The sequence below is a fragment of the Suricata suricatta genome, chromosome 2 (assembly GCF_006229205.1).
Source record: "Suricata suricatta isolate VVHF042 chromosome 2, meerkat_22Aug2017_6uvM2_HiC, whole genome shotgun sequence".
In the NCBI taxonomy this organism is placed as follows: Eukaryota; Metazoa; Chordata; class Mammalia; order Carnivora; family Herpestidae; genus Suricata; species Suricata suricatta.
Genome location: NC_043701.1, coordinates 90,973,017 through 90,996,240, shown reverse-complemented (window position 1 = coordinate 90,996,240; position 23,224 = coordinate 90,973,017). Strand labels below are relative to the sequence as shown.

Below are 23,224 nucleotides of genomic sequence, written 5' to 3'. Positions count from 1 at the left end.
CTATTTTTTTATTTATTTGAACACCATGTGATGGATTTTGCTCTTTTCAAACAATGTATACAATGAATAAGAAAAATTTATTTTTCTGTAATCACTAGTCCTATACCCTTTTCCACCATGTGGTACACCCTTATTGTACACGTAACTTCAGACGATTCTGTATTTCAAGAAAGAGTCAAGCAGCTTGGCTGTTACCTAGGAATAGGTAAACTGAAGTTAATGATAAAGACTTTTCTTCCTTTCTTTTTCCCAATTTTCTTTAACAATAGAAAATCAACCTCCTCCAAGTAGGTTTAGAAAGTTTCCCTCAGCTACGTGCTCTTCCTCACAAATCTGCCTATATGGCCGTGCTAGCGTCCACCAGAGGAAACAGTCCTGGTAAGAAAGAATAACAAATGTTCCCAGGCAGCGCTGAAGCTGCCAGCCACATAACGTTACCTTTCCTCCTTTTTACTTCATCTGGAAAGGCTGCTAGGTACTGTTTACTGAGGAATAAATGCTTAAAGTTTGCTGTAGAAGACATCTCTCTTTAAGTTGCTTCTATGTCTAATTGGATAACCGACAGTCTTCACCATTCTCACAGAATTCAAAGCACCAAGAATATTGTGACCAATAAGAGTGCTAATATTTTGGCGATAGACATTGAGTGCATCTGTCAGCCCGTCCAGAGTCCTGACTGACAGTATCTCACATCACCATGCCTATGGTGTGATTGCAGTTCTCTTATTTTCAGTTTTGCAACTATTTTCACTGTACGTTTGTATCTTTATTTTCATCAGTATCTGCTAAGTGTTTTTTATTTCTGATCATCCCTGTGGTTTCATGTTGAGTATTAAAGTATTCTGCTAATCACAATGTGAGTATCTAGAAATTAATTTGTATGTCTTCCCTTTTTGCAAATGATGTTATTTGCCTTTCATTCACTTTTTTTTAACTTTGGCTTTGACTGGTTCCATTAGACTTTATTTAATTTATCTTAACAGACTTCTGCAGTTAATCAAATAAATTCAGCAATAAACCCCGGATGACTTATATTAAATAACCTTTCTCAGCCACATTGCTGCTCTCCAGTCATTATATTCTTTGCCTCAATGTATTTATAAATAAATGCCTGCATCACAGCTAGCCGATTGTCGGTGGGTATTCAGGGAGAAAATGATTAAAGGAGAGCTGGTTCATGTCATGTGTTTTTACTGGAAATTATTTACCATGGCTTCTGTTTGGTAGCTCCTTTGTGAATCCAGAACTGTAGTATTACTAGACTAAATGAATCATTAAAAACTCACGTAGATATAACTCATATCACCAGCCTTCTACAGAATTATATAATTCTTCATTTCTCTCTTTGTTTGTAATGAATTGATAATAGGGACATTATCGCTCTTTTTACTTTAGGGAAAATAGATTCAGTGGGGCTACTTAAATTGTCTAAAGTACGTTAAGAGTAAATTATTCTGACTCCAGTTTCAGTGTTCTTTCACTTTACTCCCAAACTCTTTTGATGATAATACATTCAGGTGCTCAAAGTCCTCTTAAGCCTCCCATTTACACTTTCTATGTTGGTGGCGGAAAGAGGGATATTTATGATAAAAACAAAAAGTCAGACTCTAAACAAAATTTGTTCAGGGTAGTTAAAAAACAGAATTTATTAAAAAGCAAGAAAAGCCACTAGAAAATACTTCCAAATCAAGACAGATACAGATACAAAACTCTGCCTTCTTAAACACTACAAGATGTCCAGTGATGTTTGTGAGTACCACACAATAGCAGCTCAGCAATACCACTAAATATTGTCTGGGATCCAAACTTCAGAACAGGAAAAACCCACAGTAAGTACCGGGGAAGCTTCAATTTTTATTTACAAATATTACGTTTAGTTAAGGACAGTAACTTACCTAAAAAGTGATCCTCAGTTACACATAAATATGGACTTGTCTGGAATTGACTATCACTGAGTCATAAGAATAGAAGAAGAAACTTGCATTTTAGACCATTTCCATCCATCGAGGTTAATTCTTTCTGCCCAACAGGAGGTCACAGCTGATACCATGAAAGATCAATACAAGGCGGTTTTCACATAATTTAAAAACTATGAATTTCCTTTGAAGGAATGTAGCTGACCAAACTTATGCCACTTGGCCTTATGCCAATTATACATTGGAATTTAGTAAAGGGTTTTAAAAAAATAAAATGATTTAAAATGACCATTGAATCTAGTACCTCTCATATATTTTAACATCATGATGTCTGTAGAAAATCATTATCTTTAATCAGCATACATTATCTGGAAGTAATGTTGGGGTCTCTGTGAAGCTTGATGAGAAACACTATGATATTTTCTGTATTTTATTTTATTGAATAAATAAAAAACATGGAAGTTCAATATCTAAATTGTTTTCAAAAATTGTAATGAGTAAATTAACAAATGAATGTAACTTTTTTGTATCGGTTTAATGCTTGAAATGGCCATGTGCAATAATTTCAACTGATAGGCTTTTTAAGTGGCTATCAAACTTACTTAAACAGCACTTTCTAGGGACGCCTGGGTTACTCAGTTGGTTGAGCATCCGACTTCAGCTTAGGTCGTGATCTCATGGTTTGTGGGTTTGAAGTCCGTGTGGGGCTCTGTGTTGACAGCTCAAAGCATGGAGTTTGCTTCTGATTCTGTGTCTCCCTCCTCTCCCCAATAAATAAACATTAAAAAAAATTAAATTGTGCTATTTCATAAGTATATGTGCAATGCAGTCAGAGCCCACTAAAACGCCTTGGCACTTTGGTTGTATAATGGTACTCTGCTTCATGTTTCCTGACAGCGGGTTAGTATACTTTTAAAGCATTGTCTACCCTGTAATACTTTGCAATTGAGTAAAGATAATAGGGAGAGCAGACCACAGAGGGGCTTAAAGGTAGCTTGAGGGTCTGTTATAACCCTCAGTGCAGTTCTTCAATCCTCCGTATGTTTTTTTTTTTCATTTGCACCAGATTTTTCCTCAGTTCTGGCATTTCAAAAATATTTACAAACATTTATTGAGCATTTAGTTTGTGCTACAAATTTATCTATCTTTGTTTCGTGTATAAAGGAATTATCATAAACCCATGTAAGATAGATGGTATTATTATTCCATTTACACTGAAAGGAAACTAAAGAGCAGTGTTTCCAAGACTGCAGACTTCCAAGACTGCAGACTCAGGCAGAGTGGCTCAGCCTGTTCTCTCAACCCCCGTCTCTCACACTGCTGCTCTCCTGCTTGAAGCCTTCCAAGGGATGAGAAACTAGTTCACTTGGAGAGCTACCCCTTCTTTTTTTAGCCACTTCTTATGTTCTTGCCTACTTTGCGACATGTTGAGCTGCTATCTGATTCCTAATAATCACCAAAGTCTGGCTTCTCCCATTTAGACAATGCAAAGTGATGCCTCCTTGAAGCTTGCTGAATTCAGGGCTGCCCTGAGGATATTTGGAGATAACTCTTTGGCAATTTTCTCTTATCTAGTGTTAGTGTGTCCCCTCGTTATTTCTCTTGGAATGTCAGTGAGGCCCTTCACCTCTCTGGCATTTCTCCAGGCAGGAGTAGTCTTCTTAAGGTATGATACCAAGACCTTAGGCTAAAGTCTCTGGGATGTTCTGACTATTGTAGAGCAAAGACATACAGGAGTTCTACCATGCATACACTTAAACTTCCACTGGTGAAAAATTAGATTAGCATTTTGGCAGCCTTGTTACAGGATGACATGAATTTTATAGGGATGGGAAGGAAGGACCACAATACTTCCTTAGGATCTTGTGACGTGTAGGGGTTTTATGTTATCACTCCACAGTAAGGGAGTCAGTAATGGACTGTCAGGATTGTGGAGTTCCTCCTTGTGAGTTCTGTCCTTTTGCCCTGCTCCCTTCCAAATGAACCTACCCGTTCAAGTGCTCCCTTGCAAACAGCAGTGACATATAGCATCCACTGTGCAAGCATGAGAAATAGTGTGGTCACAGTGGGAGGCGATCAGCCAAAACAAATTGGAGGGGAGATGAGAGATTGTGAGACTGAAGGCTCTTGTTTGAATGTGGAGTGGAACGAAACCTGCCTGGGACAAAACTAGCACATGAGACAAATTAAGGAAATAAAATATTTGGAAATGTACTCTTGGAATAATAGGAGACTTCGAGGTCTGGATTTTACCCAGGGCCTGGAATTGGTGGCTCTTTGGTCTAAATGACACATTCAGTCATTAAACACTGAACAAATATAGTTAAGTCATGTTTAGAAGGAGAGTTTGACTCATTCTTCAACTCCTAATTCTCTGAAAACAGAGTATACAATGTTCTAACAATGTGATTTTAATGGTATTGAAGTGAGATTTTATTTTCCAAGTTTTAAGCCATTCTTGACAATTAAACTGAGGGTAACCATAAGCAATCTTTAAAGAAAATGCCCCTGTTGGGTCAGAAAATCTAAAATTGTACTGCTGCGTTGCCATTTGCTATTTTCTCTCTCTGCTTTAATTTCTTCCTAGGTAAATTGGAATTACTCTACTTATTTCATAGAACTAAATGTGATGTTCAACAGGAAAACTCTTTGTGAAGTATAACCTACTATTTAAATGTCAGTTATTATCATCAATATTTATAACACTATCCATATTTCTTAAACATTCTTTCCAATGTATGAAATTCTTCAATATTGTAAACAGCCAGTAAACTGGGGATCTCTTAAAAACACTCATTATTCTTATGCTAAAGATTGGTGGTCAACCAGCAAGCCCTGTGTCTCTTCTTCCAAGCAATAGTATCATAGTTGGTACAGTTCCCAGACTTCCTTACGTTTCGATGTGGCCACATGTCTTCATTTATGTGAGTGAAAGTGACATGGGCCACTTCCAGGACAATTTCTTGATACCAGGCAATACGTTCCCGAGTTTTTCTTTTTACTGCCAACCAATTCTAACCTGGACGTGGCGACATATCACTCACGAAGAAGACACAATAGAGGATGGTGGAAAAAAATATACGTATGAAACCTGGGTTTCTGGATCACCCTTTGGACCAAACCTGCCTTCTATTATGGAACCCCAGCCTTTCACTGTTGTGGTTAGAGAAATAAACTATAGTTTTCAAGCCACTGATTTTTGATGTCTGTTTGATATAACAGTTTAGTGCCAGTGAGAGAACTATGAAAAATTATATCCATGGTGTTTTGAGATATTTTATGTTTTTGCTATGATCCCAAGGCTGCCCAGTGCTAGGAAATGGTCTAAATAATAAAAACTTTCAAATTGGCAGCCTGGAATAAATAGCATTGATAGCCTACTACTGATTAAATGATCAAGAAGTTTGATTTTTTAGTATTGAGATAATTTTATACTTAAAAGATAATTGCAAAAATAGTGCATAGGGTTCCATTTACCTTTCACCCAGCTTCCTCTGACATTAACATCTGATGTAACTACAAAACATTTATCAAAAACTAAGAAATGAAATTTGATACACTATTATTAACCAAAGTACAAGTCTGATTCACATTTTACCAGTTCTTCCATTACTGTTCTTTCTCTGTTTCAGATCTAATCCAGGATTCCATTGACATGCCAATCTGTGAGTCCTCAGTCTTTTCTTGTCTTTTATGACCTTGACACATTTGAAGAATACTATTCAACTATTTTGTAGAAGATCCTTCAACTTGCTTTTGTGCACTGTTCTCTCACGACCTGGCTGAAATTGTAAAGTAATGAATATCACAGAAGTGACATGTCTGTCTCAGTAGGTAGTATCAGGGATGCGTGGAGTCGATATACATGACGGGTAATGTTAGCCATAATCACGTGACTATGGTAGTGTGTGCTGAAGTTTTCCATTCTAAACCTACAATTTGTTTTCCTATTGTAATTACTAAATACTACAGAGGAATAATAATACACAAATAACCTCTTTTAGCTAAAACTTTCATCCACCCATTTTAGTATCCATCTGTGGATCTTGTCTGTGGCAATTTTATTATAGTGTTCCAATGGTAGTTCTCTCTTTTCTCTTAGTACATTTAAATGTGTTCATTAACAATCTCTGTTTATTCTAGGGTGATATCTAGGAGTGGGATTGCTTGACCATATAGGTATATGTTGAATTTCAAAGAAACTGTCAAACTCTTTTCCTGTATGGAAATGGCTAAGCCATTTTGTAATCCTGACAGCAGCATCTGATAGGTTGAGCAAGATGCTGACCCCTTTTTGGTATTGCTAGTTATTTTAATTTTAGACATTCTAATAGATGTGTAATGGTGTCTCATTGTGGTTTTAATTTGTGTATCCCTAATGATTGGTGATCTTGAACATCTTTTTTTTTTTTTTAAAGAGAGAGTTGGGGGTGGGGATGGTGGAGTGTGTGGGGTCAAACTTGCAAACCCTGATATCATGATCTGAGCTGAAATTAGGAGTCTGACACTTAACTGACAGAGCTATCCAGGTGCCCTGAACATCTTTTCATTGCTTATTCCTTCTATAGCCCTTAAATCTGTTCCTTAAGAGTAAGTTAGTAAGGGGGTACCCAGGTGCCTCAGCCAGTTAAGCAACCTACTCTTGGTTTCAGCTCAGGTCATGATCTCGGGGTTCATGAGTTTGAGCCCTGACTTGGGCTCTGCGCTGACATGTGGAGCCTGCTTGGAATTCTCTCTCTTTCTGGGCCTCCCTCCTTCTCCACACACTCTCTCTTTCTCTCTCAAAACAAATTAATTTAAAAAATTAAACTTTAAAAAATGAGTTAGAGACTTTTAAAAAATTCATATGCTGCAGAATCTGAACTAATGGAGAATTCACAAAGGCATTGTTAAACTAAACTTGAAATAAGTGTTCATCAAGAGAAAGAAATGTCAGAAGCAGAAATAAGGAAGACGGTAGGACCCTTTCATTTTTACATTCCTGAATAACCCAAGGGAGTTGCTAATAAATCCCATCTAGGCTTGTTTATTATTAGTACAAGAACAACTTGTGACTATAAATACATAAGTAAACTCAGTGTGTGTTGTGGAGAATATGGTCATATAATGATAGAATATAGAATCTTTTTTTATTTAACCAGATGTTAGTGATAATCTGGACTATAATAAAATGTCTCTTGCCTGGCTCTTAGACTTGTATGGGCTTTTATTCTTTCTAATTTTTACATAGCTTTAATCTCCATATTTGGTGTTTCCATCATACCTATCTAGTAAGTTTTTTTTTTAAATGTTTATTAATTTTGAGAGACAGAGAGCCAGGGGCAGACAGAATGGGAGACAGAGAATCCCAAGCAGGCTCTGTGCAGCCAGCACAGAGCCCAATGACGGGCTCAAAGGAGCTGTGCCATCCTGACCTGAGCCACAAACAAGAATGAAGGTGCTCAGCCGCCTGGGTGTCCTCTCTAGGCAGTTCTTAAGCCTTATCACCTAGAAGAGTTAACTGATCCTGAAATGCCCTTAGGGCCTTTCTTAGCTCTTGGGACCATGAAGTAATCCAGGGAGAGAGCTCAGGGTCCTTTTATTTACTCAGAGAGTGCCAGTCGACAGCTGTGACCCTAAATAGCTTTTATTAGTTCATCTAGTAAATATCTACCAAGCGTCTGTGTTGGGCCCTAAACTAGGCACCCAGATGACCATAGTAAACAAAACAAAGGTCTTTTCCTACTCCCAGTGACCTTTACATTTAATTTATTTTAAAAAATACAGATATATATGTGTGTGTGTGTGTGTGTATGTATGTGTGTATATATATATATATATATAATAAGTATATAGTAAGAGGGGGAAAAAAGATGTTTCTTTTTAAGAATGTGTTCGTGTTTCTCAGCCCAGGTATATACCCATGGCAAAGGCGCATGTTGGATGACACAACGATGACAGGTTTCTTTAAGGAAAAAGAGATAATAATCACTTCAGATCCTCACTTCCTCAGTGAACAGATGCACATATTTTCAGCAAATTGTTGAGCTACTTCCTGTGGTAAAGCAGTTCTTAAAGACTTGGAAGAGTTATTTGCTTACATCAGATTTTAGGAAGTAATTCATAGAAGAACAATTCAAATACAAGGCCTAATATTGTCCCTCAAGCTACACCCTCTCTCCCTTCTTGCAGAAAAACACTGCCCAGACTTCCTATTGAATACAATCTTTTCCTAAAAGACAGTGAGCGGTATCAATTTTGAAACAATGGAATGCCATCTGGGATGGTCGTTTATAGAAGAGAAGCTAAAAATGAAAATTATCATTCGGGAGGCTGCACACACAGAAAATGAAGCGTATTTCATTAGATCCTTACAAACTACCTATAATCTTTTTCAAAACTTTTTGAACTGAAAATCCAAGCAGAACAGAGTAACACACACGGATAAATATTCTTTAAAGTATATATGCATATACACATGTACACATATATATCTATATTTATACACATTTATCACACATAGTTATATAATATGTAAGTAAAAAATATATATCTTATACACATATACCACATATGTATTTATATCATATATATAAATAGGACATATTTATGGAATGTTTCTGAATCTTTAAATATGAGCCTATATAGGTGACAGAGAGATTTACAAATAAAGAGGAAAATAATTTTTAAACACTTTAAAATAATTCAACATTAATTTTGAAATGTTATTCAACTGCCATCTTTCTGTGGACTTTTAATAAAATACAGTTTCCAACTTGCTGAACATATCTTCTGGCCACTATTATGAATTCTTATGAGTTACATTTTTGATATTTCCTTCAAAGTTCTATGTTTAAATCATAAAAGTAGTTTTAAATTACACATGGAAAATAATTTACTAGAAATATGTTAGCTGAAAGAGATGGAAGACTAGATGATTCTCACATACACTACTAACAACTGTGTGGCCATGTGTATTCAGAGTTTGGCAGTCATCTTTGTGTGCATTGAAATATGAATATTCATCCTTGGTGTTTCACTGTGATGTGTGTGACAGTATTATGTGCCACCTTGACCTCTGACCATCACCAGAGATTAGAAGGATGTTATGCTGAGTGGCAATAGATTGAATTTCATAGCACGCCTTCTTATGACAAGAAACCCTGACCCCCATGAGATGTAATAAGTGAGAGAGTTTTGTGTTTGGAAGTGTCAGGAAATAGGGAGAACTACCTCAGGACATGCAGGTCAAAGTTTGAGGAAAAATCTGTCAAAAAAGTTAGATAGAAGAGTGGAAATATGGGTAAAATAAATATAGAAACAGAAATCATGTTAACAACACCCATTTTAGAAGTTGGTTCACACATACACTCTTATGTAGCCACGTTTTAATCTCTATGGAAACTTCAAATAAAGTGATTCGGTGAAAAGTTGGAGATTTTAGGCAGAGTTAAGAATATAGGTACAGTTGCGTTCCCAGGAAAACATGTTGCTGTGAAATTTACTAGTACTAACCTCTTCCTGTTATGTTCTGGAGGAATACTTTCCATTTTATATTAGTTATTTACATACCTTTTCTAAAGGCTTTTTCTTTCTGGTTTTATAATCACTCTAATTACTGGCTTTTACTTATTATTTTATTATTTTTTATGTTTACTTATATTGAGACAGAGAGAAACGGAGCATGAGGAGGGGAGGGCAGAGAGAGAGGGAGACACAGAATCCGAAGCAGATTCCTCCTCCTCCAGGCTGTCAGCACAGACCCCAATGCGGGACTCGGACAGACGAACCCTGAGATCATGACTGGAGCCAAAGTCAATGCTTAACCGGTGCCCCTGGCTTTTACTTTTAATATTTTTACAAAAATCCAGTGAATAATCATTGAATTCCAAGAATATTTCTTTAAGAAAAGTAAGTATCATACAGAGCTTTGTAAGGTACAAGAATTTTTGTACATCATCATATAAAAATTATCACTTAGAAATAACTTTATGGACCTTTTGTGTTTTAGTTTATCAAATTTTTGGTATATCCCCAAAATAATTTATGGTGCATCTGCTACAGGATCATTATATTTGGTTGCTGGGGAGACATACTTTTCATTATCAAAGTGGACTAAATGCAGTCCCTAAAAAAGTACAAAAAGATTTCTTTTGCCTAATTATTTTCCTCTGTATTACTTAAATGACTTGTTCTCATGGATAAATCACATTTTTTTGGTTCAGATTTTACTTGTTTAGCAGGATAGAGATTAACCTTCACATTTGGTTAATATTCATTCTGTATTTTATTTCATAATGTTTATTAATAATGCTTTGATTTTTGCTTAGACATTTGCTACAGAGAAGAGTGGATGTGCCAAACTTGTCAATTTTTGTAAGTTTCTAAATGTTTAAATTTTACTTAAAATAGAAGTTACAGAAAGACCAAGGTAATCTGAATTATGTTGTCCTCACTTCACTGCTTCCTTGACTAAGGGGGAGAAAAATCTTCCATTTGATGGACATGGGTATGAGCCTGCAGCATTAGCCATGGAAACATCAACTGCCATGGCGATAGATGTGGAAAAACCTGTAATTTAAGATACTATGTAACCCTGATGAAGAAAATAATTCAAGTCATATCATTTTTCCCTAAAATATCAATTTTTAACTATTCTTTGTCAGTTGTGTTTCTTTGAACTATCACTAAGTCACCTTGATCTATTTTGTGTATATAACACTTTTGGAGGTTAGTAAGAGTCATACCTTCCTTCTTCTCCCTTTCTGTCAATTTCCTTGTTAATTGTTTGCTCTTTTCTTGCACCAACTTTTGCAACTGCTAATCTCATTTAAACTTTTCTTTTTTTCAATGCTTACTAGGGTCTAAAAGGAAGCTCTCAGATGCTAGTTTGAAATCCTGGAAACAGACTGGAAAGGGCTAGAACATAGCAACTAGATTTGCCTGTTCAAGGCAGGACAGAGGCATTTAGGTCAGATCCAGTTTGATTGCATGGGATACGAAAATGAAAAGGGCTCTCTGGCTTTGAGAATTTTACACATACTGAGAAGAAAATAGTAAGTCGTATTTCCACATTACCTTAATAATTCCTAAAATTAGTAATTTTCAACTTTTTTGAAAGTGGGACATAAATGATATTGAAGTGCATCACCCTGCTATGAGAATATACAGAGTCACAAGTATTTCTATTCCACTAGTTACTAGTTGTAATTCCAAGGCAATGGTTGTTATCAAAGAGGCTCTAACAGATTGGTGACTAGATATCGTGGAGGTCAGCAATTCTTGCTGGTACGTTTCAGGTATTAGGACTAGACTCCATGCTCTGAAAAAATATGGTTAATGTAAATAGGACCAAGCATTCTTGGAGGAACTGAAGAATCAGGCCGGTATTGGGAGAGAACTCACAGCCAAATACTGTGCACCCACCTAACTAAAACTGCTATAGAGGTCAAGGACTTGGTCTTAAACCTAAGATAGTATCTTTGAATTTAGAACTATAATTTATGGTCAGAAAGGATCTCGTGAACCCCAGTGATGTGAAAACAAGTCATGGTTTAGACTTCCTCTTAACTAAAGGCTGGACTTGCTGAGAACTTCAGGGACAATTGACACTGTATATATATGTATGTGTGTGTGTGTATACATACCAGTATATATACCATCTTCTTAAATGCCATCCAGGAAATGCTAAGATTATCCACAACAATCCCAGGATAACCCTGGAAAGGAGTGAGTCATATTATTCTCTCCTAAATCAGTGGTAATTTAACATAGAGAAGAAAAAAATACATTCTGTATCATACTTTATCCTGTGTTGGAGCAACACTGAACAACTACATCAACCCCCTCTCATATTAATTAATTTCTTGATATATTGATATATATTGATATAAATATATTGGTATAAATATCTTGATATACATTTATTGATATATTGATGGAGAAATTAAATGAAGTATTATTTACATGTTATTAAGCTAATGAATTGGGCCAAATTAATTAGTTGTAGGTGACCCAAGTTGAGAAATTCTCTCCATCCCATTCCTTCTATAGAACTATAAGCTATGGGGGTACCTAGGTGGCTCAGTGAGTCAAGCATCCTACTCTTGATCTCAGCTCAGGTCAAGATGTTACAGTTTATAAATTCAAGCCCCACATTGGGATCCAAGCTGGCAGTGGGGAGTCTGCTTGGGATTCTATCTCTCTCTCTCTCTCTCTGCCCCTCCCCAGCTGCTCACTTTCTCAAATTAATAAATAAACTTAAAGAAAAAAGAACTATAAGCTATGAGGCATAAAGGAAAGGAAGATATTTTCAACTTGAAACCTAAAGGGAAGCCAGCATATCATGAAACTAAATCATGGTGCAAGGAGACAATCTGTACATCCCTTTTCTCTAGTAAATTTCAAATGTTTGTCACAAAGCAACACCCAACCAGCGCCATATGACTCCTTGTTAACTGTCAGTAAGTTAAAGCTAAAAGGTTTCTACCTCTGATGTTTCACCCAGAAAGAGTACCATCCCAACTTCATGACTCCTAGTTTACATTCAATACATAAGCATTGGAATATCATTCTTGTTTTATGTGTATTTTTGAATAACTCTTTATATTGACATGCTTTCAAGAAAAATCTTCTTTAGAAATCTGAACAAGATGTTCAAATATGCAAAACTGGTTTTTTTGTAAACCAAGTTAAACTTAAAAGTGATGCTGTGGGGAAAAGAGCAACAAAATGTTTCCTAGCGGTTATGTACGATTGTTTTATTAGGTTTGATAAGACTAAACAGTCCAAAGATTTGACAGTCCTGACACCTGGCATATGAAAGATGGAATTCCTGAATGGAAATTATTCTTATTGAACTTCTCTGAAGAGTTTTGGCTGGAAAGAAGTATCTTTTCCAATGCCAGTACATTCTCGGCGCTCCTTCAACTGGCTGAAAAATGAGGTACTGAATTCTTTGCTTAATAGGAAATCTACTGTTGTTTTAATACATTTTTTTGGAACCTTTTTTTAAAAAAAATTTCTGTCATCACATTTCCTTTGTGGAAATAAATATGACACCATATGGGAAAAAATGTTATAGCTCCATATGTATAGAATAATATTCTGAATTTAAAGATGAACTAGCTCTAACCTCCATTTAATGATCAGAAAAATGTTGAAAATAAATACCCGTGCAGTTTATATGCTTCATGATGCTATGCAAAACACCAAGGTAATGTGGCTACTCTGTACTTGGCTGTGTTTAGGTAAAATCAAAAGTGTTTATAACATGAATAATAAGGTATTTTTATGCAGCTACATTATTTATCTTACTGGTTCTACTGTGTGATGCACAACAGACCCATTATTGTACTTCAGTTCAGATATTTATATACAATACAGTTCAAAGAACTGATTCCTATTCTTCCACCTATGGCTTAAAAAATGTAAGACAGAAAACCAAATAAAAAGTTCATAAATCACAACAGTAGAGATGTTGAAAAGGAAAAGTGGTATTATTTTCCTTTTGGTCTGTCAGTGCATCACATGAAGTTTTAAGTTATGAAACCCATAAAGAATACCTTCATAATTAAAAACAAAAAAAGGAGCATGTGGATTAATTGAACAAAGAAATACAAGATTCTGCAGAATTAATTTAGTGCAGTAGAGGAAGCTATCCATTGTGAAAGGTGTAGGACACAAAAGTATTTTATGATTCTGGAGTACTTTCTCTCTTCAGCCCAAGGCTCAATCATAGGAGGCATTATAGGACCAATACTTGGAGTAGAGAGCGAACAGGTATACTGAACCATTTGCCTCTTTAACCCATGGAGTATGTTCCATAAGCTCAATATGGTAGTAGGTAATGGACCAAAATTCATGAACCCCCAAACAATGAGCTGAGGGAAATTCTATACTAGATGTGACTTATATCTCATATCAAAACACCTCCACTGGGAGAGAACACTCTTCCTCCTGAGATATCCATTTTATCTTTGATCTAAACATGATCTCCCTCTACCTTTTGCTCACTTTTCTCTGATCTTAGAGAAGCATTTATCTCCTGTTTCTCACATGTCTCCTGTTTCATATGCTCGTTTCAAACACATGAAGATAATAGTCAAGTTCCTCAGCGTACCTGTCCAATTGAACCCTGTATTCTCCGGAGAAAACATTCTCAGCTCTTGACCTCCTTTTTTAAATGTGAATTCCTGTCATGTTTGTTCCTCATCTTAATTCCACATCTTTAAATGAGTTCATACGTTGTTCACCCCAGTATATTTTAAAATGTGTTAATTAAGACACTCCGAATGCACTCCAATTTTTATAGAGGATTGGAACACCATCACTACCTTCGCTTATATTAGCTATTACTGAAAAATAACATATGTCTTCCAAATTTACAGTGAGCCACTTTTCTTCCTATATACCCAGTCTGATCAACAGAACTACCTTCTTGTCATTAATGAATTCTATATACATACATCTAGGGGCAAATTCTATGTCAACCTAAACAAAGCATGAGAAAAATAATTTTGAATTAGAATAGATGAATGCTCCTCATGTTTGAGGGAGGTTGGTGCCATGATTACTTATCCATTTGGCAGCTGAAATATTTCCTTCCTTTTCCTTGCCATGATTTATGTATAAGACAGCAAAAACAATACTCTCATCTATGGTAGAGTTCTTTCTCCACATGAGCTTTTCTGCTTGCCAGCTTTCAACTTTACATTTTTCTGAAATCTTAAATAATTGACAGCATGGTAATTTTTTTATACTTCCCTATTCCAGTGCTTGTTTCAGTTCCAAACTTCTGTTAAAATGCAGATATTAAGCTTCAGCTCTGAGCCCCTGGGCAAGTGCTTCAGAATTGTTCTTATCTTCCTCTTTTGTGAATTGAAAAATAAATGGCTCACCAGTGGTAAGGAGACTCTTCTTTTGTGATTCATTGTATTATGTATACTTCAGTGCATAAATGAGACTCAGATATAATAAGATGATATCTGATGTTGGAGAAAGAGGAGGGAAAGAAAGGTGAAAAAACACCCCAAAACCTTAAGGATGATGATGTCACAGTATCTCTGGGAATAGCCAAAGATTGGTAAGTGTGATTATTCTTTTTCTTATATTCATCCTCAGTAAGTTTTTAAATTTCCTTTTGAATGTGCACAGTATGTCCAAGGAATGTTACAGTAGTGCCAAAGATTTACCATTCTTTCAAAATGTTGTCAGAGCTTTCGGATACATTGAATATTATGATAATAATGTTTTTAAATTCTCAGTCTCCTGGCTCCTTTGGCAGGCTCCAGCCTAAAGCTGCTCTAGGCTAGAGATTTATGGTTAGGCAATTTAAGAGTTCGAATTAAAATCTTGTTCTGGACAGGCTAATAAATGAAATAAGACAGTGTTTGTGATAAAATGATCAATTACATAAAGATGAGCAGAAAAGCAAGGGGCTGTGGAAGTTTTGTAGTCTCCTATTGAATGACATTTGAAGGGGCTGCAGGAAACAAAAGTAAAGTTGCATTTTGCTTAGTTACTCATTCAGGATTCTTGCTACTTTGGAGGGCGTGGCAAAACCTCAAAAGGTAATAGTTTTAAGACGCTCCTAGGAAGACCAGATTGTGGGCAAACTTGGGCAAAATGCCCTCTAGCAAGCCTGGGGCTGTCTTACCCTCAGGAGACCTTTCCTACTTGATCAATGTCTATTGGCAAATGAAAAATAAAATCCAAAAACTCAAGAGGCCCTCTTCAAATGTTCTTGATTATATACAGTCCTTGGGACCTGGGGAACTATAATATGAGAGATCAAATCACTCACCAGAGACTCCAAGTCAGATGTATTTTGATTTAGAAATATGTTTTGATACCTAAAGTTTACGATTTTATTAGAAAGAAATTATAGTTTCTTCATTCTAAAAGGTTTATGGAAGGACGCCTGGGTGTCTCAGTCTGTTAAGCCTCTGACTCTTGATTTCAGCTCAGGTCATGATTTCACAGTTTGTGAGTTCAAGCCCTGCATCAGGTTCTGCGCTGACACTGCAGAGCCTGCTTGGGCTTCTGTCTTTATCCCTCTCTCTGTTCCTCCCCCATTTATGTGCTTGCTCACTCTTTCTCTTTCTCACAATAAATAAACTCTTAAAAAAGTTTCTGGAAAAGAAGGAAATGCATGGCAATAGTTGAATCTGGACACTCTGGGTCAAAAGGCCGTTCTATGGACATCTGTCAGCAGTGAGGAAGTTCTGAGTTGGTGATGTCTAAAGACAGCTCATGAACAGCCTGGACTTTCTGTGCATTGCTCCATCTCTGTGGCCCCGAGGACGCATGGCCCGGGCTGCTGTGTAGTTATACACAGCACAAATGCTGCATAGGCATTTTAGAAGACGTCTGATCTTGATTCACTTTTCTCCCTGGCCAATTCTCTGCGAGTGGTTATTTTTTTAATCCTTAATAGTCAGAGTTTTGTGCCTCTAGAAATATACTACAATTTTATGGCTCTTTCTGATGAGTGAATTTTTCAGCAACCATATGGTGTGGCTGGCTCTGACTCTGTCAAACTCTAATGACCTTCAGAATCTGCGGAGCAGCTTGCTCATTCCGATCTTTCTTAAGCCTTGCTATATTGATTGCAGTCTTTGATAAGTCAAGCTGTTGAGTTATCATTCTCTTCCAGAAGGTTTAAATAAGAAAGTTTGAAAGTCATCCTTGGGTTGAGCTTTATTTTTGCACAACTTGGTCTCTCCTTTGCCATAGGCGCAATAAATCTAAGGCATAACTTGTCATTTTCTTTGTGAATATTTTTGAAAATACTTATTTCTCAAGCCCTTTCATGGGAAGTGCCTAAGATAGTCTTACTGTCCCTTCTCACTTACATGTATTAGGATATTTTCTACCATCATCTCAGTTGAGACTTATTGAACCTCATTGAAATGTGCTTCCTTCTGCAATTATTTCAGAATTTAAAACAGCAAAATATTAGGTAGTATCATGAGTTTCTTTTATAAAGTAAAAGATATATACACATATAATTATCAATTCAATTAATATTTACTATATGCTAAGCATAGCACCTTCTCTAAAGAAATTTAATGTCTAGAATGAAGTACTGCTACTGTTAGTAACAATAATATTGTTCATAATACTAAATAAAGGTAAATTTTGTTGAGTGGTTCCTACTTGCAAGGCACCATTGAAGAATTTTTCAGATATTGATTAATTCTCATGCATACATGAATGGATTATAGGAAAATGAGATGTGGGAAAATTTGTTCTCTTTACATGGGGCAATAATAAATGTCACACAGAGAGTACACAACAAATTCAAATTTAGGCGGCTTGATTCCTTGAAATTATCCTGACTTTCTGGATAAGATAGAGAGGGATGATTAAAATAAAACATTTCTGGGATGCCTGCCTGGCTCAATTGGTACAGCATGTGACTCTTGATCTTAGGGTTGTAAGTTCAAGCCTCACGCTGGGTTTAGAGATTACTTAAAAATAAAATTTTTAAGAAAGGATAAAATAAAATATTTCTGGTGATAGAAGAGTTTAGCTCCTGAAAGGCCTAATGAGTCTGGCAAACAAAATGGAGCTTTATCTTGGGGTGATGTAGATCAAGAAGGGCATTTAAGTCAGGGGCTGACATAATTGGATGCAACTGGAGAAAGCTGTATCTGGTAGTTGGTGTATTGGAGGCAGGAGAGGTGAGAAATAGTTAAGCATTATTCCCAAGTTTCTGACTTGTGTTGGTTGAGTGAATGGGATATTTATATGACAGTGTGGGAAGAGTGAGAAAGATAATGAATTCAGGTTTGAAAATGTGGGGTTGCACCAAAAGGAGTAGGGGATGGAATAGAATTTGACACTCAGTAGATATTTGTACTAGTTCTGGATGGAGTAGAACTGAATGGGCTCTCCTTTGAGCTTTATAAAGCATCGAGAGAAGAAAGCCAAGGACTCAGGAAAATTCCAACATGGGCATCCCAGAAGACAGAGAGTTGATAGAGTTGTCTGACAACCATATTGAACAGTGATGGGAGAAATACCAAAAGAAGCAGGTGTTGTGAAAGCCAAGAAAGGCATTTCAGGAGACAGGACGACTGTCACACATTTTTTAAAAAGACTTTGTAATCTGATGACTGAAAAGATTCTGTTGGATTTTTTGCCAATGAGATTGTTGGCAGTGTTGGTATGAGTAGCTTCAGTGGAATGATGGATTCCATAAAGCCAGCTGAGTTTGACTGGGAAACAACTGTGAGGTGAAGAAGCAGAGATAGTGATGTCGTAACTCTTTCAGAAGGTTTTCTGTGAAGGGCAGGGGAAAGAATACATGTTGGCTAAGAGGACCATGTAAAAACAGTCCCAATAAGCTTAGACAAAAGTACTCATAGTTGATTTGGCACCAAAAGAGTAGGCAGAGACAGAAGATAGATGTATATATTTTGCAAATGCATGTAGCATGAAGAGGCTTAAGCCCTCTGCAGTGATGCAGCAGGTTAGAGAGGGGGGAGGTGCCTAAGGAGTTTAGAGAATTTGAATTATCTGTTTGTGGGAAAGGGAAAGCAGTGGATTAGGGTGACGTGAAAGGTAAGCTATGTTGAGGAACAAGTTGGGGCTACAGATCATGGCAGGATCTACAAACTGGTACTGTTTTCTCCAGAAGAATTTAGCATGCTGGAGAAGACAAACAACTACATTTATTCATGGTTTAGGTTTTTCTATACTGGTGACTGAAAAACTCATCAGAGTGGAAAGTGAGTGTATTACTAAGAAAAGAGTTGAAAAAATAGATCATTTTGTTGGCTTGAACTATTTAGTAAGAATGAGTTATGTGCCACACGTAAAGGGATACAGGGACCAGCAAAAGAGCTGTAGGTCCTGTTCTCAATCATCTTAGTAGTTTGGATAGAAATCCTATACAAATGTATAATTACCAGTGATATTAATTGCTCTGATAGAAAATTAAATAATGTGGTGAGGAGCTAGATGACACATGGTCGAAAGCTTTTGATTAGATATCCTGGAAACAAATTCTAAGAAGGAGAGCATCACAGAGAAATATTATTGGTGAATGCTCTCAGGAGACTTGTGGAGACCTGAGGAAGCAGAACTGGGTTCTGAGAGGAGCATGGTAGCCAGAGATCCTTCTCAGTAATACTGAGAAGGTGGGCAACCCTGTGGTTGCACGAGACATCTTCACTGACCCTGGGGGAAGCCTTGCTGCTGTCATGGCTGCTCATATCTGTCCCAAATTGAGACAAGGGGATAGAGTTGTGCTTCTTCACATTACTCATTCATTGGCTGCAGGTTGCCCCACTGAAAAATTTATAATCATAGGCAAGTCACTCACTGCTACAGCTGGGGGAAATTCATAGTGAGGGTCATAGCACAGAGTTTCTCAGTGGCCCACATTTCCAAGACTTGGGGATGTTGTGTTAGCCCTAAGATGGTATTAAAAAGTACCTTATAATTGATTATAGTCTACTACTAAGTGATACAGTTCCACTAGCATCTTCTAGTAAGTTTTCCCTATCTGGAAACAGCTTCTCCAGGATCCCTGTTGACCTTCTTTCCTGGGAAACTTAGAAGGAAAGGGTTATAGATCAACTGTTGCTGCATGTGATCTCCTAGTGGTAACTGATACTCATCACCCTCCTCCACGACATCTCCCAGGTTTTTTTTTTTTTTCTTATTTTTAACTCTTTTGCTTGCTAGGTAGCTTGGAGTGATGGAGATTATCCCCAGAGGATCTCTGGTTACCACGCTATTCTCAGATATTGGCTCCTCTACTTGTTCATTATTATTAAAACTGGTTATGGAAGTAAGGGGAAAACCCACTGCAGCATCTGAGCACAAAATGTATTTATCCTTATTTTGCAGATTCGAGGTCAGGGTGGGTCTCTTTTTTTTAATGTTTCTTATTTATTTTTGAGACAGAGAGACAGAGCATGAGTGGGGAGGGGCAGAGAGAGAGAGGGAGACACAGAATGACACAGAATCTGAAGGAGGCTTCAGGCTCTGAGCTGTCAGCACAGAGCCTGACGTGGTGCTTGAACCCATGGAGCATGAGATCATGACCTGAGCCGAAGTCGGATGCTTAACCGACTGAGCCACCCAGGTGCCCAAGGTCAGGGTGGGTCTCTTGAAAAGATGCCTGCTGAAATGGTGAGTACTTATTTTTCCTGATGTTTTCTTGGCACAGAGAGCAACTTTCAAAACCAAACTGATGAATATAACTAGGTACATATTTAAGAGACCCATCTGCCTTTCAGCAGGTAAGTAATTTCTGAGAGGTTTTATACATGTCCTATGGTCATGTGCCTGCTGCCACACTTTGGTTGCTATGAAGTTGGTCTGTTTGAGGCATAGTCATGTGGGATGTTGTGTTAATAGATAAAACATTTTAGTATATGTTTTTAGATATACAGGAAAGCCAAGTGTAGGAAAGACCTGTATAATCAGTATATGGATCTAACATGCTGATCTTTCCTTGTGGAAAGAGTCCAGTGCATAATCAACTTGCTACCAACTGGCTGAGTGGTGTTCATGAGGCTGGAATCATATCAGAAGCTTATCATTCGTATCTGTTGTTGGCTAGCTAGACATTCAGCAGGAATAGTATCCAGAACAGTCTTGGTAAGTGATTGCCCATGAATAGCCTCCATCCCTGCCATCATGGAAACTACATTTATGATCCCTTGGACCCAGTACTGGTTGACCAATGACAGTGACTGACTGACTTTATATCTTAGTCATTCTTTCTACTTTGTTACTTACTTTCTCTCTGGAGCTATGCTCACTAGTGACATTGACATGTAATACAAAATCTTCATGCTCTATGCCATCTCCCAGAAGTCCATCCACACATTTCTTCCTTCAGTTATCATTGTATTATTAAGAAATATACCTCTCAACTGCCTATTTTGTCTACAATAATAATGTGTTTTATTAATCCTCCCCACACCTCTCTGTTGGTGGAGTTGCCCTGTTCTGCAACCTCATTGTGTTGCTCATCGTGAAAACTGCACCCATTTTCTTTCTAACAGTTAAGAGCTGCCACCTGGCTTATTCTGTCATCTCATCGTCCCCATCACCATCATGGATCCTAGATATCTCTCCCCCTGGTCCCCAGTAGCCATCGCCTACAGAGGACATGTTCTACTGAACTTGATGGTGGTGCTCCTCCCACTGGGCATTCTTTATTCAGTTAGTAAAAGAAATTTTCCCCAGTCCCTCCCATGGAACATAGTCAACTGGTGGGTTTTCCAGCCTTAGAGAGTACATGCATTCTGACAGTGTTTACCTCTCTGAGTCTTTGGAATCCTTCCTCCCATTCCCGTTGCAGCAGTTCTGGCATTTATACCTCACTTAAGGCAGACCATCAGTTTTTGTAAGTTTCCAAGAGTCATCTTAGCCATATATTAGTACTGTCTCCTGGGGTCCTTGCCAGGATTTGAAATATAATACAGATAAGTATTCTGTATCAATAAACTTTTCCATATCAGATTTATATCTGCTTTCCTCGGTTTATCTGAGATTACAGTTCCATGCATTTTCTCCCTGTTCCTGCTCATCTATATAAGCCACATCCTGGAACTCCTTCAGTGAAGAGTCCCTCTCTTTCCTTGGGAGACTTAATCTCATTCCTATTCAGGCTAGGGTAGGATTTGACAGGTTTTTTTTTAGTGTTAGGGTTTTTAAATGGTTGTCAGGATGGTAGACGGGAGTAGAGGTAAGTGCCTTCCTTGAGGCCTCTGCATGATCTTCATGCTTAAGTTCTAATAAAGAGGGTATAGAGTCAATTTTGCAGGCCCAGCAGGTTCAGAGTGATTGGGAATTCACAGTTCTCAAAAGCATTTATTTAGAAATCCTCACTCCATATGTTAGGGTCCTTTTCTTTTCCAGTTTGGGCTATGACCTTGGCACAGAAGACCTCCTGGACTAACAATGCAGCCTTGTCAGAAGCTCTGTTATTCTTAAGATAAAGTCATGTATCTGATCCTCTGTTCTGACTTTCCCCTATTGCAGGAGATTAGAGTTACTTTAAATGCAGGTAATGGAGACCTGCAGTTTTTGTGTTTTGCCTTAAATTGGGGATCAATGACTGAGGCTGACATTGTCTTTTTTCAATGAATCAATGGAACTAATCAAGAGACACCCATTTCCATAGGATTATAGTTATTAATTTGCTCCTTCTAACCACCTGCTGGAAATCTTACTGTCGATATTATTCCCTCCTACTAGTATTCCATCCCAGTTCATAAACAATGAATATTTAAATTAGAGCAGGCCAGAGGCTCTCCTCACCCCTCCTAACCTCAGTGATGGTGTCTTTATTGTCACTCAGATACTGGGCAAGTCAGCGCTGATGTTTTTCTTTTTAGTTGCTTCCTAGTACCATTCTTGATACTATCATAGACGAGTTTCCCTGGAAATAGATTCTGAAAAAAAAAAAAAAGATGTATTCTAAAAATTCATTGGAAAGATTTCTAAGGAGATATACCTGTAACTAAGTGGAGAAGATGGTAATGGATAGAAAAAGATGTTCATCCATCATGCAACATGATGTAATCAATCAGTGGTGAACATTTGAAATTCAGTTGAAGCAAAAGGACAGACATTTAGACATGGTATAGCCTTCTGTGGATGGCCATTTCCAGTGAAATAGTCAATGGGGAGCAGTTGATAGTGGATATTAATTGATAGCCAATAGTCATCTATCTCACTTCTGAAAAGCAGATCTTGATAAAGCATGAAGTACTTATTACAGGAGGATTTAAGGTAGGCTTTTTGTTTTGTGAAGAAATATATAGATTAAGACCATTAAAGGTCAATGTAAAGGCAAATAGTGGGAGAAGAGCATTGCAGACAAAAGGAAGACCATGTGTGAAAATTCCAGAGTTAGGAAAGAAGTTGACCTTCCAAAGGTCTTCAAGATATCCCTTGTGAAGAGGAATAAGCAAGAGAGATTGGCTCAAGACATGTATAAAAAGATAAACAACAGTTAGATCATGTAGGATCCTTTAGAGCATGTTAAAGATTTTGAATTTTAATATACTAGGAGCCTTTGAAGAATCAATAGTCAGAAAGTACAAGAAGTCAAAGTAACATCATCAGCTCTGACTGAAAAAAGATCTCTTTGGGGAGCAATATGGAGAATTGTTTGGAAAGTCACTGGAGTCCAACCAGAAAGCCGTCATAGTTATTGTGGAGATTAAGAACAATGGGGGACACCTGGGTGGCTCAGTCGGTTGAGGTCCGACTTCAGCTCAGGTCATGATTTCACAGTTTGTGGCCTCGAGCCCCATGTTGGGGCTCTGTGCTGACAGCTAGCTCAGAGCCTGGAG

The 23,224-nt window shown here is 37.4% G+C and overlaps 1 long non-coding RNA gene across 1 annotated transcript in view; it reads left to right on the top strand.

Moving 5' to 3' along the window:
• The first annotated feature begins 12,734 nt into the window (after nucleotides 1–12,734).
• Nucleotides 12,735–23,224, top strand: part of LOC115306926 — a 32,939-nt gene continuing 22,449 nt past the window's right edge. Inside the window, exon 1 of the long non-coding RNA XR_003915496.1 lies at nucleotides 12,735–12,840. This is a non-coding gene — a long non-coding RNA (uncharacterized LOC115306926). The remainder of the gene's footprint in view (nucleotides 12,841–23,224) is intronic.